This window comes from Mastigoproctus giganteus, chromosome 4, assembly GCF_048544385.1.
Source record: "Mastigoproctus giganteus isolate SK-2022 chromosome 4, ASM4854438v1, whole genome shotgun sequence".
NCBI lineage: Eukaryota > Metazoa > Arthropoda > Arachnida > Uropygi > Thelyphonidae > Mastigoproctus > Mastigoproctus giganteus.
The window spans coordinates 143,052,868-143,070,857 of NC_143578.1; the positions used below are offsets into that span (position 1 = coordinate 143,052,868).

General features: G+C 40.4%; 1 non-coding gene across 1 annotated transcript; it reads right to left on the bottom strand.

Moving 5' to 3' along the window:
* Positions 1-1,323: 1,323 nt before the first annotated feature.
* On the bottom strand, positions 1,324-1,396 carry TRNAK-CUU (transfer RNA lysine (anticodon CUU)). The gene has a single exon. It is a non-coding gene; the product is annotated as a tRNA-Lys (tRNA).
* Positions 1,397-17,990: the final 16,594 nt, after the last annotated feature.

Here is a 17,990-nt window from a genome sequence, read left to right on the forward strand (position 1 = left end):
AAATTCAAATTGAGGAAAGACAGATGTAGGATAGACGTGCGGAAATTTGCCTTTAGCCAGCGGGTGGTTGGTTGGTGGAACAGACTGCCATCCCTTGTGTTGGAGGTTGATAGCCTAAATAGGTTTAAGGCTCAGCTGGACAGGTATTTTGAACGAACAGAGGGGTGAAGTGGAAGTGGGTTTTTTTTTTTTTTTTTTTTTTGGCTGATGCTGCATAAGCTTGCTTTCTTGCATCAAATGCCTCTACTAATGCTAATGCTAATGCTAATGCTAATAAGGCCTGTGCGGAAATCACTAAAAGTTGTTTAAATGGCGCATTGGAAGAAAATATGCCCATTACAGGTAAAAGCTACTTCAGTTGGAGTTGGATGCCAAAGACGTGGAGGAGTTAATAGAGGAAAAAGAAAAGGAATTATCTAACGAAGAACTCATTGACTTGCAAGCAGCGATAGTGAAAGAAGAAAATACCGACTAAGCTCAAGATGAACCAAATGACGAGCCGAAACGTTTAATCACCAGAGAGAGACAAAGATAGTGACGAACCTCCTTGCACCACATGTAATATATTGTCCGCCTTTGAACTGCAAGCGGAACTCGCAATCACGTACCTGGATATTGAAGCTGCCTTTGACGCTATCAATGTGTCGGCGCCCCTCCGCTTACTGGAAGACCACTATCTAATCCAAGGTAATATCCTCTGGTTCATAGCATCACTCATCTATGATAGGGTAGTACAAGTCGATGCCTATGGACAATCGCACAAAAAGGCAATTTCTGCTGGTGTTCCGCAAGGAGGAGTCCTATCTGGCTTATTATTTACGCTATCATTGCGCCTGTTGTCCGTAACAATGAGAAAATCATCACCTATGCAGATGATATAAAAATTCTAACGCCTGTTGCTTCCAACAATCACCCTGAAGCTACAGTAAGCATTAATAATAGTCTCATCAACGTCGCCTCTTACCTCAAACAGTATGGACTCTCGATCAACGCACAAAAAACAAAACTAATGGTGTTCTCTCTCAGACCAACCCCTACAATAATAGCCCCAACACTCGATGGAACTGTCATATCTGCCACTCCTACACATGCGGATTTGGAATAGTATTTGACCCAAAACTCTGGTTTCATGCTCATGTAGACAAGCTCACTTCCAGAGAAGCCTCTCTCCGGTGGCTAGCTAAACAACAACTAATTTATTTTAAGGAGCCTCGTTTAATTAAGAAATTCATCAGAACAGTAATAGAAGAACTCTTTATTACATACATAACGCACATGCCGTACACAGTACCTTTCACGGCTACAAGCCAGAGGTTAAAAATTCGCCTAACATGGGGCTCGAACCCACGACCCCGAGATTAAGAGTCTCGTGCTCTACCGACTGAGCTAGCCAGGTAACTAATCTACTCTCCACTCTATGGTGCTGAAGTGCGGGCATCAGCAGCTACTACAACCAAGAAACCAATCCTCGCTGCAAAATTCTGGCTACTTAAATGGGCTAACCGGAAAGCTTGTCTCCCATCACAGGACAGAACTACAGCTTTATCAACCTCGCTGGGAATGCAGCGACTGCCTGATATCATTGAAATACGACTGATAGCTACAGTTAAAATGATCACGGGTCATATCTCAACACCGTCCATTTGGGATTCGTGTTACTGGCGAATACCCAAGCCAGAACTTCGGTCAACCCCGATGCTCTGCTCGAGGAATCGGAGGCTTCATATCTCAGCCCGCTTCCTCCCAAACCAAATGCTACCGGAAGTACAGCACCTCGACGCTGACTTGCATAGCTTTTGCGGCAATAAAACCTACAGGAAAGAAGTGTTAGCAGCTCGCTCCAATCCCAGAATCGAATAAGAAGTTCGTGCGCCCTCCACACCATCTGAAAAGCTCTCCTGTGCCACAACAAAATTCGTTTGCGGAGAAGTGCCATTTATGTATATTAGATATTTTTATTGTAAATAAAATTTTTAAATAATAAAAATGTAAATATTTAATAAAATAAATAATAAATAAATAATAAAAATGTAAATATGTTTAAGGCTCAGCTGGATAGGTATTTTGAACGAACAGAGGGGTGAAGCGGAAGTGTTTTTTTTTTTTTTTTTTTTTTTTGGCTGATGCTGCATAAGCTTGCTTTCTTGCATCAAATGCCTCTACTAATGCTAATGCTAAATAAGATATTTTTATTGTAAATATAACCGTATGATGTAACTTGTAAATATAGTTAATACTGCGTAATGTGAGAAAGTGTAATGGCAGGTTTACATTTTACATTTTTGATTTTACAGTGTGCATTATCGATTATCTATTCTGATGTGAGCATTAGCTATGTGCATTATCTATTAACTAATTATCTATTCTGATGTGAGTCCGTGGCTGTTGACCGTGACGGGACAATTGCAACTTCACTTAAATCTATATATGTACATTGTTTCATTTAGTTGCAATAAAGATTCTCTCTCTCTCTCTCTCTCTCTCTCTCTCTCTCTCTCTCTCTCTCTCTCTCTCTCTCTAGAGAGAGAGAGAGAGAGAGAGAGATGGCAATGGCATTTCGTGAAATTGCATCGGCAATGGCGAGGTTTGAGAGGATGGATCCTGACAGCGAACGCTTCTTAAAAGTTAACAGCGGGGTGAATGATATGCTTGCTTCCTACAAAGAAATCTAAGATGAAAAGGAAAAAAGCCACCGTCCACTCGAACACTAAAATTCTGTTCGGCCAATTTTTCGGCCTTATACATCTTTTTGCGTATAACCCCTACAGAGTCGTCATATTTTATTATTTTTTTTTTTTTTTAAAGGCCCTTCCCATTGAAATCCCAGGAAATTAGGTGGCAGGGCCTGCCAAAGTTCAAATTATGTGCTGGTGTACCTGGTCTGCCTCCACTGGGCGAAGTGTGGGCAATGTTGGGTTCTATTAGGGGTTCAGCGGCTAAATGACCAGATGTACACAACACTACACTATACAATAAACTCGCGGTGATGGGAGAAACCCCTGGTACCGTTTGACCCTCAACATACTGAACTGAACATCTAATCATCTATTAATATGTTCTTACGTAAGGTTCAGCGGCCGACTCCTAAATCTTCACAGCTGTCAACGACTCCTAAATCTTCACAGCTGTCAACGACTCCTAAATCTTCACAGCGGCGTACTTATCAGCTGAAGACATCGATTCTGGCAACGATGTTCGAGAGATAAAACTTACTGATATTATGCCTGTTCCCTCTTTTTTTGTAATTTTATAATTTTGAAATTTTTCAAATAGCACGCTTTTGTAATTTTTCCTGCGCATGAGATAAAAAAATGAATAAATACACATAAAGCCTTAAACTTATTTACATTTTTATTATTTATTTATTATTTATTTTATTAAATATTTACATTTTTATTATTTAAAAACTCTATTTACATGTTCGTCGAACATTTCTTTTTTGATTCAATCAATTAAGCGAGCACAGTTGCGAGTGCTGCACAAGCATGGGGGAAATTCCGACTTACGCAGAGTTCCGCAGAATGCAAGTGATTAATAGTGTTTAATTTTTGAGTTTGCGTTTTGTGGTATTATTTATATTTGGATGGGAGGCATTTCCCGCATTAAACCTAATTATGCTGTCCAGCTATTTAGCGTGCTAGCAGATGTTTTATTAGTTCGCCTATAGATCTATGTAGAAAAATTAAAACGAAATAAATTAAAGAAATAAAAAAAATATTTTTGAATGAGTATAAAATGATTATTAGAGGAGGTTAGACGAAATTGGAGGTTAGAGGAAATGGGAACTTATTAAAGAATAAAAGATAGTGAAGGAGGAGGGAAAAAAGTAATAAATGGGAAAATTAGGAAAAAAATTACATTCATTCGCAATGGAGTGTTGAATCTAGGGGGTGAGTTTCACCCCCGGTGGAATAAAATTAAAGAAGCGATGCAGGATCACCTAGACAAGAGTGCAATAATAGTTCAGACACAGCATGGGTTTCTTAAGGGGAAGTCTTGTCTGACCAATTTTAATAGATACAACGATGTGGTCACAAAGGAACTGGATGCGAAAAATAATTTCGTTATCATATACTCGGATTTCAGCAAAGCTTTTGGTATTTGCCCATGGAAGACTGCTTTACAAATTGGAGCAGTAAGGCATTGTGGGTGGGGGGAGAGAGTGTTTTATTTCATTATATTATTTTATTTTATCTTATTATTTGCAGTTTTGCAATTCTCTTCTCTTATAAACTTAACTAAAAATTTGCAATTTTCTTAACACCCTATTGACGTCTGTATCACCCCCACTTACGCAAATCTGAATACCAATTTCTAGGGTGTGTAAGGCGGTTGTTAGCAGAACATTAAAGCCACACATTTTGTTTACAAAAATTAACAATCCTTTAATGAGCATACAACAACATTTACATAAATACAGCATTTACATAAAAGAAACAAATAATTGCATACAAGCATCGCAATTTCCATATTCATATGTAAACCATGCTACAATACACTACACTCTCTCTCTCTCTCTCTCTCTCTCTCTCTCTCTCTCTCTCTCCTCAATTATTCTCGATATACGAATTATAACATCAGTTTGTATCAGTTGTGTTTTACATAAATTTGACTCCACAATGATTACTCAATCATTCTCTTACCTTATCAATTTTTTTTTCTTTCTTTCTCTTACATTAATCATATTCACTTCAGTTCTTATTACTCCTTTATAATATTTGTTTCTAGCTTTTGACACATGAAGCGTATTACATCTGATACACTCTTATCTCAATAACAATCCCTGTAGATCACCCGTTCTACCTTGATTAACAACTTAGTCATCATATTCACTTCAGTTCTTATTACTCCTTTATAATATTTGTTTCTAGCTTTTGACACATGAAGCGTATTACATCTGATACACTCTTATCTCAATAACAATCCCTGTAGATCACCCGTTCTACCTTGATTAACAACTTAGTCATCCCTCTTTACTCATGAGGTTTTTCTATTAATAAAATTTATTTCTCTTTGCACCTCACCTGATATGTTACCTTGTTTGGCACTTGGCCTAATTTAATGACATAGATTAACCTATTTTATAGTACTACCCTTATAAATATAATTTATTTGCTACTTCCTTAATATTATTACTTTCCCTTTACTACTCCTGAACCACCCTTACATTTATTCATATAATTAACAACAGGAATGTTCCTTTCTTTTACAAGGACTATCACTCAATTGCTTACAGAGCTAGGTTATGAGTCCTTTTTTCAGGATTCAATAAAGAAACAAGAAACAGACTTACATTCCGACTTCGCCGCTACTTCCAATGTCCTTGTGTTCAGGTTTCCTACGTGGCTGACAGGCTTTCTTCAATTTCATGGGCACTCCGGTTTTCCTTTCAGATTGACAGGCTTACTTCAGATTCTTGGGCACTCCGGTTTTCCTTCGAGGCAGACAGGCTTACTTCAAATCCTTGGGCACTCCGGTTTTCCTTTGAGACTGACAGGCATGCGTTCACTTCTGGGGGGCACTCCGGTTTTCTTTCGAGGCTGACAGGCTCACAGCTGGGGCACTCTTGACTTTTATTTTATTATTTTTATTTATTAACACACAACTGTATATACATTCTCAAGATACATATTAATCAATTTATATACAATATTTATATACAGATTTTATATACATACTCTTATATATACTGTAGTCTTTCTGTACATTTGATTGTGTGGGTCCTGATATGAAGGGTGGCTCCTAGACATAAGCCCATCTCCACCTTTTACTCCTGTGAAACTCAGAACGTCTGCAAAACAGGACTGAAAAAAGAGTGTTATGTCAGGCCATTTCGCCACCAGGGATTAACCAACACCTGGATCAACCATTCTCTGTGTATGCTGTAATGCACAAATCCCGCACCTACAGGAAGTAGTGATATACTGGTAGGTGCTAGCAATCCCGCCCCCAAGGCTGCCCAAACTTGGAGGCCAGCGAAAAAATAAAAAATAAATAAATAAATAATAATAATAAAAAAAAAATTCCAACTAGGAACAATGTATACTTGTTGAAACAAAAGCAACAATATACAATTATTTACATGAAAATAACAAATACATACACTTAGAATGACATTAACTTAACAAATACATACACTTAGAATGACATTAACTTAACAAATACATACACTTAGAATGACATTAACTTAACAATAACACTTAGAAACATTAACACTTAGATTAACATTATATCCACTTACGAGTCCATCCACAAATGCAAGCCTGCATTTGGGTATCCAGGAGCAGAAGATCATTTCGCACTGTAAACAAGAAACATCCTATAAAGATGACATTACACTAAGTCTTCTGTCGTCAAATGTGCAGCACTTCCCTTAATTGGTATCCTGCAATAGATTTCTTAACTCCTGTCTTCTTTTAAAAACTTTGGCCGAGAATTCCTAAAGCAAAGCAAAGATGTCCCACCTCTGAACCAAGAGAGGTAAATTATTCTCCGTGAGGTTCGGTAACCTATTTAGTAATTCCTACCTGTCTGAAGTATACAGTCCGCATTCAAGGATGACATGTCTCCAAGATTCAACCTCACCGCACGAACAGTAGGGGTCAGGTTCTAATCCTCTTTCAAATAGTTTGGCCCTTAAGCCATGTCCAGTGATTAAGTAACTCGTGGTCATGGTGGGAGCAAACCAAGAAGACACCCTCCTGTCCATTGCAAAGCTTACGGCTGGAATGAAGCCTCTTGTAATGGTTCCATACTCACTCAAATCCCAACGTTGCTGCCAGCAATTCACAAGCCCACCCCAAATTCTACGTTTTTCCTCATTTATGTTGTTATTTGGATTAGAGGTGATATTCAATATTTGTAACGCCCTTCCCTTCTTTAAGTTATATATAATACCTCGGAAAATAATGTGTAAATCCAAGGGGATGGTACCTGCAATAACGTGTAAGGCATTTGTCGACACTGTCCTGGAAGCGCGTATAACTGTAAGCAGCATTGTACGTTGCAGGGACAGACGTTTGGCTTTAGTTGTGATCTTGATAGCAGCCGCAAACCAAATACCAGCACCATAAACTGCAATGGGAAGAAAGTCTTGCAGTACAATATCAGTTTTTTTGGATAAACCCCATTCCTTGCGGGAAATTCTAACAACTGCAGCTACGAACGTTTTGATTTTTTCATTGATTTTAGTGACATGTACATGAAACATGAGACGATCATTTAAAGTTAAACCCAAATACTTGGTGTTCTGTACATATGGAATTTGAGTACCATATAGGGTTACCTTTGGCGGCCTTCCATAATCGAAGTGATGTTTAAACACGATGAAATTGGTCTTGGTGACAGAAATCTCTAGTTTATTCAAACCCGCCCATGCCACTAAATTATTCAAAACTGACTAAATTTTTTGTTCGAGAATTTGTCTTGATCCTCCCTGCACTGCCACCACCAAGTCATCTGCATATGCAACTTTGATGAACTCATCGCTATCCTTCGTGAGCCACTGCTCTAGCACTACATTCCAAAAGAGAGGTCCCAAGACTGAACCCTGAGGGCATCCTCTTGAAACGGTAGTCGTGTATGATAAATGCTTTGCACATACTCTAATTTGTCGGTCCTTAAAGTAATATCTAAGGACTTTGAACAGGTAGTCATCACACTTTGCCAGTTGCAGTGACCTGAGAGCGCTCTCCCACCAAAGGGAATCGAAAGCGCCATCAAAGTCAATAAAAACAGCAAGAACATATTTGCTGTTTGCATCCTGAATGTAAGTCAGCAAGGTTGAGATTGCGTCCTCAGTGGAACATCCTTTTTTGAATCCAAATTGGCAATCAGAGGAGAGTTTATGTTCTGAAAATAATTTTAAAATCCTTGGGGCAATTATCCTTTCAAATAATTTGCCAAGATTGGCCAATAAAGAGATTGGCCTGTATACTCTGGGGTTTGTTTTTGGCTTTCCCGGTTTATGCAAGATTTTTAAGAGCTCAAGCTTCCATTCAAGAGGGAAAAGCCCTTCTAGCAAGCATTTATTAAATAAGTTTAATAAAATCTCAGGAAAGAATTCATAAAATTTTTCAATTACTTGATTCTCAATGAGGTCAATGGCAGAACATTCTTTATGGTTCAATTTAGCTACTGCAGCTCCTAGCTCAAGCATATTGGAAATGGCAATTTCAGTTGTCCCCTTATATTCCCGATTAATGCGTCTAATTTCCGATTGGTCAGGGCTGTCCATATACGGCAAGTCTTCCGGAAATAGGCTACTCACTATCCCTTCGACTGTAGATTCCCAGTCCGAAGTTTCTTGATTCTCTCTAATTACCGTATTGTAAATTTCACCACACAAAATTTATTTCTTGAAAGCTTATAGATTATACCCCAAGGGTCAGCATTTCCTGTTTCCTTCACCAGACGTTGCCACAATTTTGCCTGCAATTGCTTTATGGTACCTCTTCCTCAAGTCTCTGTAATCATTTTTCAAAGCCTAAGTGTCTGCGTCCGATAGATGCCTGTTCCTTTGGTATGCTTTTCGTGCTTGTTGAGTTTGTTGTCTCAATTCAGCTAGTGCTGAAGACCACCATGGGACAGAAGTTCTTCCTGTCTGTTTCCTTTTCGTCGAAGCGGCCATCGCCTGATATAAATGATATTGAACCAGAAAAACATATTCTTTTGCTGTTAAGGTGTTAATGATTACTTTGTCATCTCCATTAAAAATTGTATTCAGATATTCACGAAACTTGGTCCGGTTCACCCTGTCCATCTAAAAACGCCTTAAATCCCTTATTGTTATATCCACTTGTCTATCCTCCGGTAAAATCGAGAAGGTGATTGCTCGATGGTCACTATTAATTAGATACTGATTGACGTCCCAATTTTGCACCCTATCCACCAGATTAATGGAGGTTAAAGTAGCATCTATATTAAATTCATCATTTGTGGTCGAGAATGTATATGGTTTATTTGGTAAGTTCTTTACACAGAGATTATGATCCAAGATCAGATCAACTAACTGCTCACCTCGAGCATCAGAAAAGCCGCTGTTCCAAAGTGTAGACTTAGCGTTGAGATCAGCTGTAATTAGTAAGTTGTTAGCTGAAAATCTGCTACATACCCTATCAAGTCTGTGTAAGGCTGGCTGAATATCTTCCGAGGGAGGAAAATACTGGGAAACCAGATAAAACGACTGGTCCCTGGAGGAAACCAGGATACAAACTGTGGTAGCAGAACATTCACTTGAGATAGTTGTTATTACTAGTTCACTGTTAAAGATAATTATGGCGGACTTGGGTCGATCGTCACTTGAGGCAATAATCCTTGCCAAAATTGGATATCCTATAACTTTATACGCTGAACCCCCTACCTGAGAAGAGTAATACGGTTCTTGCAAGCATACAATATCAAACCCCAGATCATCAACAGCTTTCCTAATCTCGTCCGCCGCGGCACGAGATCTTTGCACATTAATTTGAAGAATTTTTATTTCGCCGTATTGCAGGTTAACACTTGTTGAATCAATTACCGTTGTATTATTCATGTCTAGTTCTTCGGTCTGTCAATTCAACAGCTTTAAGATATTCAGGGCATTTATTATCCCTAACTGAGTGATTACAATCCCTACCTCTACGTTTACAATTAGCACACTGAGGTGGTTCCTCCTTGTGAATACAGTCAGAAAAAACATGGCCTACACCCCCCCCCCCCGCAGTGGCCACAAGATACAGCTTTATGGGAACGGAACTGCACACTGTGACCATATCCCAGACATCTGAAGCATTTGCTTACAAATGTAAACTTACGAAATCTATGTGACGTAAAACCTAGATAAATTTTGTCACTCTGAATCACGTATCCCATAAGGCGTTGGCTGAAACCAATAACCCAATTGGTCAGTCTGGTTCCAGTGCCAGAGTTAAATCTGAATGTAATTTCATTCTTAACTTCCTCATGGCTAAAACCAAAGTCTTTTAAATTTTTATTAATTAAATCCTCCAAAATATCCTCCTTTGAATAGTCCTCCGGGACACCGTAGATCAAAATTGTAGGATCGGACAATCTGGGTTTTTCTATTGATAATCCTGCTTTTTTTAATGCAGAAGCACTTGAGATCTTCTTGGCATCATCAGGATTTGTTGTCTCTAACAACACACCTTTATTTCTCAAAAGACGTACACCCTTGATTTTCATGCCCTTGTGATCTTTTTTAATCACTTCAGTAACTGCCTTCCTGATATCCTGACTAGACGCCAGGGACGATTCTGCTGAGGGCCTAAGTATTAGTATGTTTTCGGAATCAGAGATCCCACTTCCGGAATCTATCCTATCTTCACCAGCAATTGATCTGCCCGAAGAAGCTGCCACCTCCACTGAAGAAGTTAGCAGTGGAATCTCTGTTAATTCAGGAGTCTGTCTATTTCGCTTTGAACTACCACGAACAGCTTCCGTAAAAGTCTTATGAGGGTGTAGATCACGTTGGATCTGTATCATCTTGTCCAAAAGACCTGCTCTGATTTCCAATTCAGATGCTTTGGTCTTAAGTCGTTCATTATCAATTAAGATTGCGGTGGTAACTGCCTCTAGATCCGCCCATAGACTATGAATGCGGTTAGAGGCAGACTTAGTTATCTTGCTAGATTCCTTATAAAAACTTGCCTAGAGTTTTCCTGATTTTGGCAACCGTCGCATATACAATTGAAGCATTGAAAGACCCACCCAGGTCCAATCCCTCTGTTAGAGAAAGTTCTTCAGATGATTCTGTTGGAACCGAGTTACTTTCGACAATGACCATCGGCGGCTCAGAAGCCAACGAAACAGAGGGACTCTCCTCCACCACAAGGTTTTTCTCTCCTCGAGCTTGAGTAATTCTATGAGTTTTGGGAGTTTTCTTCCCCCTGCACCCCTTTTTTTTCTTAGATCAATCGGTAGACTCTGATCCAGAAGAATTCTCAATGTCAATATCCTGTGTCAGTGACGCACTTTCTGGTGTTGACGATATATTCACAGGTGTACATACTTGGCTCATTCTCTTTACAAGGGCCTACATTACCAGCCTCGCCTCCCTCCACTTCAACCCGCACTCACGACCTTCTCAGCTTTGACAACATCGCACAGAAGTCAGACACCAAATGCTCTCCTCTCTCAATTTTTCTCTCCCCGAACTTCACTCTTCCCTTCAAGTTTGGCACGCCTCCCCCAAGGACTCCAACCAATCTTCTTTTTTTGTTTAAATTTATGTTCCTTTCCATTTGCTGACACAATTCGCCCAAGCTGCCTCTCCAGCGCACAAACCAACCATTTTCTAGAACTTTATTTTTTTCTCACAAGCAGCATGACCCTTTCGTGTCCACTGACAACATCCAAAAAACACTCATTTTCGTTTCACACCTTTCTCTCTAAATCTATCGGAAAACCCACATATCAGTCAGCCTGACGCTGTTTCATTTTTACTCGAACACTGGACGTCTACTCATTTCCTGTTTTGGTTCTAACGGTGTCCTTGTTCAAAGGAGGCAATTCGTATAATCACGTTTCACGTCCTATTGTTCTTCCTTAAGAAACCCCTTCACACCTGTTCTCAAATGGCACCCCTTTGCCTAGTCCTGCTGTCCCTGTTTGCTCTCTCGTATTATTTGAATTACTCGTTTACCCCTTTGCTACTGTTCTTAATTCTCACGCTTTAAACTATCCATTACTAAATCTGACGTTCTTCAAACTTTAATCTTACTTTTAGCAAAAACAAATATTCTTATTTAAATTCGTAAGATCTTACATCTTACAATCGTCACTGTTTCCCCTAAAAAAAATTTATATAGGTATAAATTTTTTTCTCTTATACGCCTATATCTCCTAAAAATCCAACCTTTGCACACATAATACATATCCACTCTATATACAGTAACTTATACTAAACTATTCCCTAACGCAGAAATCTCCCTAGTGTAGCCTCCTATAATCAGTGTTCCTTGATTTTCTAAGAGTGCTTCTATCTTTACATAAAAATCAATTTCTTAACTCCTTGCAAGAAAAAAAATTTTTTTTTCAAACTATCGTAATCCATAATCTACATGTTTACCCCTATATACATATACACAGGGGTTCAAGCCCCTAACCGGCCACGGATCATTCAACACAAAATTAACCAACTTCGGGATCATCGAGGACCCATGCTGCACATGTGGGGAGGTAGAGACCTGGCACCACATTATGTTTCATTGTACCCATTATGAGGACTTTCGCTGCCGGTTAATGACAACAATCACTTACTTGCCCCGGAATCTGGAATCGCATCTCCTCGACTCACCAGAAGAGTACAAGGCTTTTACTAAGTATGCACAGGAACGTTTTGCCCGACGGAAGACATTAATTGCCATCCACAGAGACCACTAGCATGGACCTTACTGATGAATGCCATGGAATTGACTACATGACTAAACTGAATGGAAATGGACAAACTACCTAGACCAACTGACCTGACATAAATGACCAACAAAATAAATACTTCTAATGAAAGGCAACTGAAAAATGACTTCACCCACCTTGACAACCCGGGACTTGAAACTGTTAGCTCATGGACACTAACATGGACCTTTTAAATTCATTCCAGGGAAAACCGACCAGAAATTGACAAACCATTTGGACGAACTGACAAAATAATGATGCAGGGATCATTATTTAATGACACACAGGGATCAACACTTAACTGTGAGTTTGTCCTATTAGAGGCAACTAAACTGGACCTGACCTCTCCAGACAATGGCCATTGATAAGGCAAGTAAGACCCAAGGAAAACCCAAGAAACACCCAGAGGAGGCAAAATAACACCAAAGCTCAAGAAAAAACCGAAGAAGGAAAATCACACCAAATACCAGCCTCCTGAAAGTAATTCTTGTCTGGGTTAATGGATGCATTACCTGACAGTGACTGTTGACATTAGCGACCTGAACGGAGCACTCTTGCCCAGTTCACTTTTAATCCCCATCCCTTGGGCAGGGGGAAGGAGACGGTTTTCCATCTCCCCTCCCTGCCCAAGGGATGGGATTAAAAGTGAACCCCCCTTCTTCAGACTTGTCTGAAGGAGGGGGTTCACTTTTATTACCCGTCCCCCCTCCTTCAGACTCTATTCCTACTCTAACTTGTCTCGAATTTTTTTTTTTTATTATTTATTTATTTTTATTATTTTTTTTTATTTATTTTATTTTTTTCGGCCCTTGCCTCTGAAATTTTCGGAAATTAGGTGGCAGGGCCTGCCAGAGTACTTAAGCGATCCCTCTAGTGCCTGACGTGCCTCCTCGGGGATAAGTATGGGCAATGGTGGGTTCCACTAGGGGCCCAACGGCTAAATGGTCAGAAGAACAACATAACATGAAACCAACGCTAACTCACACATTACACTTTTTAAACCTCTGGCCTTCACAGAGTTCTGTTCTACACAAACAGAGTACACAATGCGAAGATGGGGGAAACCCCTGGGGCCATTAGACATCGAATACTTTACTTTACTTTACTTTACTTTACTGTTGTTTTGTGTGGTCTGCGAGTGTAGCACAGTGGTATCGTCACCGTCCTCCCCAAATTGGGTGGAAAAGGCCTGGGTTCAAATCCCGTCGATGACGCGAAGAGCTTTAGTGGGCTTTTTCACTCCGTGGCTGACTTAGTCGGTCTCAGGCGTAGATAGCAAGGTTTTTTCGTCCAGCAAACAGGCAAATCGACCAGAGAACACACGCAATTTACAGACAAAATAAATAGATGGGTAGGTGTATTGAATTTACAGGGGGCCATAATATCGTAACTTGTTTTGTTTGTTGTTTTGTGTGGGGACTGCGCCACTAGTGGCTAACTGTGTTGATTGATATTTTATCTTGTTAAATGATATAGTGCTCTTGTTAAATGCGTTTATAAATATGTTTTCAAGTTGTTTATTTTAAATTATTTTGTGAAATTCGGGTATAGTGTCAGAAAATTCATCACGTTTGACTATCTATCATCAAGGAAAGGTAATTGCACTAAATTTGCAATAAGTCTGTTTGGGCAGTTCGGACATTCTTTGTTCTGTCAGTTCCAGCTGCCAATGCTTTACATACCGCTGGTATTTGATGCCTAATTAGTTAAGGCATATACAACAATTGTTATATACACTGAGTGATCACTGAATTATGACCACCTACCTAATACTTCGTAGGTGTCCTCTTTTTGCCCTCAGTACAGTAGCTATCCGACGGGCATTGATTCAACAAGATGTCGGAAGCGTTCGGGAGGTACAGCCAACCAAGCTGTGTGTAATGTAGTCAGCAATGCATATGGAGATGATTGGTATATCCAGACGCCTCATATGCCTTTTCATAGTGTCCCAGAAGTGCTCTATGGGATTGATAACGGCAGAGTTCGGAGGTCAATCGATATGCGAACTGTGTTCCTCAAACCATTCCTGCACAACAAGTGCCCGATTGATCGGCGCATTGTTACCTTGGAAGACACCATCGCCATTCAGGAAACAGTGTAACATAGCGGGATGTACACAGTCCCCAAGCAGTTGACGATAGTGGAGACCACTGATACGTTGTTCCACAAGCATCACGAGTCAAAGTTCCTGCCAGTGAAACATGCCCCACACCATATAACCGCCTCCACCAGCCTGCACTTTTGATACCATGCATGATGGATCAAGGGCTTCATGTTGTTGACGCCAAATCCGTACACAACTATCTATGGTGTGGAGTAAATAACGTGACCACTCCGACCAGCACACTTTCTTCCAGTCTTCTAACGTCCAACTTGCATGCTCCTTGCACCAGGCGAGTCTTTTACGACGATGAACCTTGGTTAGGAGAGGATGCCATAGGGGTCATCTGCTGGTATAGCCCAAACGTGCGAGCGTGCGATGCATGGTCATGCCAAATATTGTTCAGGGTTGGCCCATGTTGTATTGATTAGTCAACTCTTCAACAGTGTTGCGCTTGTCACCTGTACGAGTCATCGGACCCGGCGCTCACCTCTAACATCAACCTTTCGCTAACATTTGCAGTTTTATCGTCGGGTCGTTGTTTGACCATTTTGACGCCAGTCCTGGTACACTTTGTACACCTGGTACAACTACGGCGGCTCTCGAACACCCCATCAGTTCAGCCGTTTGGGAAACCGAGGCACCAGCTCGTCGAGCACCCACATTCTGTCCTTCATCAAAGTCCGATAAATCCTTCCTTTTAACCACACGCTAGGAATTTTACTATCTACTGAACCACTGACACCTTATCTATGCTACTTAGGTCGACTAACTCCGCACTCTCGTACTTCACGTGGTCAACGGTTCGCATTTAGTTTTCGTAGGGGGTGGTCATAATTCAGTGATCACTCTGTGTGTGTGTATATATATAACTGCTTGTAAAATGGAGTCAGATTCACACAGGAGTGGTCTCACTGTGACGAAATTTATGGTGTGGTACCAGAGGATATTGCAGATTTTATGGATTTAAAAAAAAAGGAGCCTAATGTTAGTAGACAGACAACTAATTCGGAAAATTTAACACGTAAATTGAGAAAGAATTGGAATTCTATCCGTTAGCTGGAGTTTCAGGATCAAAATATATCACATGGAAAATTGTCAAAGGGTGTAAGCAGAGAATCTACTAATGCTTCAGTCTCTGGAGGTGCGGGTGAAAAAATGATGGAATGGGAGGAAGTTCTCTGGGGTAACGCTGTCAAGTTGGCAGAGTTGGATAGTCACAAAGATAAGGATGATGAGGACGCTGCACTTTTGATACCATGTAGATCGTCTGAATATCTCATTAAAACACGCCATCAACGACATAAATGCTGTGGTGGGGAAGAAAGCTCATTTGGATCACTGTGTTCATCTTGCAATAGATCTCCTGTTTTAAGAAGAAGCAATAGGAGAAAAGTTATGACCAATTCTCCCGAGAATGATTCCCGAGAACGGTTAAGGAATTAAGTTATTATTATTATTATTATTGGCCATATGGAGCAAGGAAGCCTGAGGCTTATGCTGCAACAGCCGAAAAAAAAAGTTCCCCAAGTTACCATGAGAGAGAGAGAGAGAGAGAGAGAGAGAGAGAGAGAGAGATGATTGATAATATTCAGCTCAGGACCCTAGGTTTTCCAAGCCCATACTCACCAGATATGAGCCCCTGGGGTAAATTTAAGAGAAATGTTCAGAGTGATGTGGATTTGGCCGAAAAAAAAATAAAATTTCTTCAGTCAAAATTGAAACAGGAAATGACACTGAAGCAAGCATTTTGTCGTCGTCTTCAAAGTGAATTAGGAGCAAAAACATGAAAATTAATCCTAATGTCCGTAAATATGACATGAGAGTCCATGTAAATGAAGTGTCACCACTGTCTAGCCATCCAACACCACAAAGCAATGAAACGATGTCCCCAGCAACTCTGCCTCCTGAATCAGTACGTATTTTGGATCAAAGAATCTGCCTGAGGGCTCTGTAAAGGCACAAGTTCAGGCCCCGCGGTCGGAGCTGGAACAGATGATGGCAGAATCGAGTAAAGAGATTACCACCGCCCTTCGTGGAGATACAAAAAAAGCAATGGCAAAGTTGGAAGCCATTCACGAGGAACGGGAAAATTAAGTGACACAGCGCACTCATTCCTACGCTGATGCACTGAGGATACCCCAACAGAGTACAATGACCAGCAAAGAAGCTCAGCCTAGGAGGAAAACGTTAATCAAACAGCGCACCTCTTTGTCCTTTGCTTGCTGAATGAAAAAGATCAACAATCAATCAAGAAAATAGAAAATAAAATCATGACAAACTTGCAAGAAGACTAAAATAACAAGGATTAAAGCCATTCGCAAAACGCGTAATGTAGTTGTAGTAATAGAAACCGAGACAAAGGAAGAAGCTGACAACATCAAGACGAATCCAAAAATCCCCACTCTTGGCCTGTCTGCCGAGTACCCCAATAAGAAGGGACGCTCAATAATTATATTTGATTTAGATAGGGATTCTATCCATGACCAACTTGTTGATGAAATATATCAGCATAATCTCCAAGGATCTCTCGCAGGCCAGGACCAACAAAAATTAATCTATCCAAGGTATTCGACAAAGTCCAAAAACTGGCAACAGCACAAATTGGATCGTTGAATTGGGGCCAACTGCATGGCAAGTACTGCGTTCACAAACAAAGATTTACGTGAATTGGGGCAGCCACTGCTTTCGAGAGCATGTGGCTGTGCTGAAGTGCTACAAGTGTTGTAAATTTGGCCATGTGTCGCACGCCTGTTCCCACGCTGTTGCGACCTGTGGTCACTTCTCAGAAAAGGGGGCACCATTTTAAGTCATGCCAAAACAAAGGCCAGGAGCCTGTCTGTGCAAACTGTAAATGCCTAAAAATGGATCATGCCCACTCGATCCGGGATAAAAAATGTCCTGTGTACCTAAAGGCCAAGAGTTATCACCAATCAAAGCTAGACTATGGCAGCACGCCCTAGAAGATATAATACTTCAATGACGAAATTCTTCCAAATTACTGCTCAGTGGGAAAGAGCAGTGGCCGACCAAATCAGAATAAAAGGAGATGAAAATTCAGATATAATAATCCTCCAAGAACGGTATACTTACATTAGATAGGCTAGAAGATACTCAATAACTATAAAATAACTCAATAAGAGGAAGATAAACCGCGGGCCGCAATCGCGGTACGAAACCCCGAAATCACTGTTACCAACATCTACCACTTATGCACGGCCTGGTCAGTATGTGTCCACGTCATTAGCTCAATGGGAAGCTTCTAGGTTTTATATCTTTTTATTGCAGGCCAGGAGAGGACATTACCTTTGCCACTAAGTACCTTGAGAATGTCTTGCAAATTCTTCCAAACAAGAAGATTATCGTTGGTGCTGATATCAACTGCAGGTCGCCTGTCTGGCATAGTACCACTCCGGACAGGCAGGGTACAAGAAACGGTCAGCGGTTTGAAGAGTTCCTGTCCAACTCTCCCTTCGCAGTGTTAAATCAACCG